Source organism: Frankliniella occidentalis, unplaced genomic scaffold (assembly GCF_000697945.3).
Source record: "Frankliniella occidentalis isolate FOCC.00 unplaced genomic scaffold, Focc_3.1 Scaffold103, whole genome shotgun sequence".
In the NCBI taxonomy this organism is placed as follows: domain Eukaryota; kingdom Metazoa; phylum Arthropoda; class Insecta; order Thysanoptera; family Thripidae; genus Frankliniella; species Frankliniella occidentalis.
In genome coordinates, this window is record NW_026267232.1 from 440335 (window position 1) to 442467 (window position 2133).

Genomic DNA, 2133 nt, shown 5'->3' on the forward strand with positions numbered 1-2133 from the left:
GGGGGGGGGGAGGGTGGTGGTGGTTAAGGTCACACAGGAGTTTGGGGCATGGTGAGATGGCCCGGAACTTGGCGAGTGAAATGCAGTGAAACGCGCGTACAACAGTTCGCTGGAATAGCGGAGGTGGAGGCGAAGAGGGGGGTGGGGCAATGCGAAGCTCGGTGGGGCAGAGGGGAGAGAGGGAGAAGAGGTGGAGCTGCAAGATAACTCAAGTTGCAAGCCCTGTATGTCGCTGGTGCTGCTGGTTGGTGGGGGAGGGGGGGGGCAGCGGAGAGGGGTAGAGGGGGGAATTCACTCCCTCACTCTTATCTCTCCGGTCGCTCCAGCGCTCGGCCCAGCCGGAGGGCAGCGAAGGGGGGGGGGCGGGGAGAGAGAGAGAGAAGCATCCAGCCAGCCATGCTTCGTGTCCACGGCATTTAGCACCAGGGGACAGCCGCTGGGAGCAGACCGTAGTGGGGCTGCGGCGAGCGACGACGGAGGGAAGTCCCACTAAACGCAGTAAAGTTTCTCATGCCCAGCCGACCTGGATCAGACAGAGAGACACACAAACACACGCGAATGGCAGCTGGTGATCAAACCGAACCCGACCCCCCCCCCCTCCCCTATCCGCTCTTTTTCGACCCAAAAACCCACCCCTTCGCCCTCTACAATTACACGACAATGATGGCGAAAATATCTCATCACGTCGAACTCCCACTTGTAACCCCATCCCAGCACTGCGGCGCTCTGACAAATGTGGGAACGTTTTGTTTCGCTTAATTACCGCCAGAGGGCCGAAGAGGGGCGGGGGAGGGGGTGGGGGTGCGGGGGAGGGGTGGTCGCCCTGAAAGCTCGCGCCGCCGCCACCGCCCGCTCTTCCCATTGTGGTCAGATCACGATCAGTCCATGGACCATTATCACCCACCCAGCGTTCTGATCAGACCTCGACCCGCTTGGAGCGTGTGTGAGGCTGTGTGAGTGTTTGTGTTTGTGAGAGAGACATTTTCGTTGGAGCAAACATTAACTCATGAACTGCTGACCCCATTCCATGGCACACACTGGCTGTCCTCATGTCCGTCAGCGAGCAGAGTGTGGCGCTGTCCTGTGGCAGTCGCACTCACACAGGCATTCTCATGGAAATTCGCAGCTCGGAAGTGCGGACAACGAGCGGCCACCAAAAAGAAGCATTCTCACAAACAAGAAAAAAACATTTTAATAAAAAGAAAAAAAAACAACATTGAAGATAAATGAGCAGCACAAAATCAACGTGAACCCAACCAAAAATAACAGTCGCACCAGCCAGCACCCCATGGGCACAGCACCACGACGTCCAACTCTTTGACACGAATTCCAGAATTGACATACTTTTCCCACCTCCACCACCAAGCTCTCGACCAGAGTGCGACACTGGTTCACTCACACATGCCCACGCAACACACAATATATACACATCTACAGAACGCCCCTACGCGGCCCCAAAAATAATCACACACCCCCTCCACCTCCAACCCCTCCCTCTCTCTCTCTCCCTTTGTAAGCGCCGCGAATGTGGGAGCCATTTAGTGGAAGGGGAGTGTCGGATCAATGTTCCGTGGCGGATATATTATTGAAGTGCTTTACTTCTTTTAGCGGCGTGGCGACAGAAACAATGGCCTTTCAGTTTTAACGGCACCAGGAAGTAGGCCCTAAAGGTGTGAGAAAGAGACGGCAGGTAGAGTTGGTGATGTGGCAGATATTTTTGGGCTAAAGCTAAAAATTGCCATCAGAAATGTAGTAAACTGTAGTAAAGGTAAGTAGGTTTTGGAATGTAAAATTAAGAATTTCTTTTGGCAATACGTGTCAACTAGGTAGTTCGTATTCTACTTCGGCGATCAAAAATAGTCCGTCGTAAAAGCAACAACGCTGCCAATCGTCAATTTTTTACCAAATTGTTTGAAAATCATGAAAGACAGATAATAATAGTAATAATGTAAATGAGAAAAACGCTTTGCACGAGGGTCTGGAGCGGCTGATGCGGCATATCGCGCACCTCATCGGAACAGTGCCCCTATGTCACCCGCGGCAATTTGCGTCCTCCTCCTCCTCCAAAGTGCCACCTGAGCGGGGCACACGGCTCAGCGGCCCCGCCCCCTCGCTAAACACACCCCTTCCTCC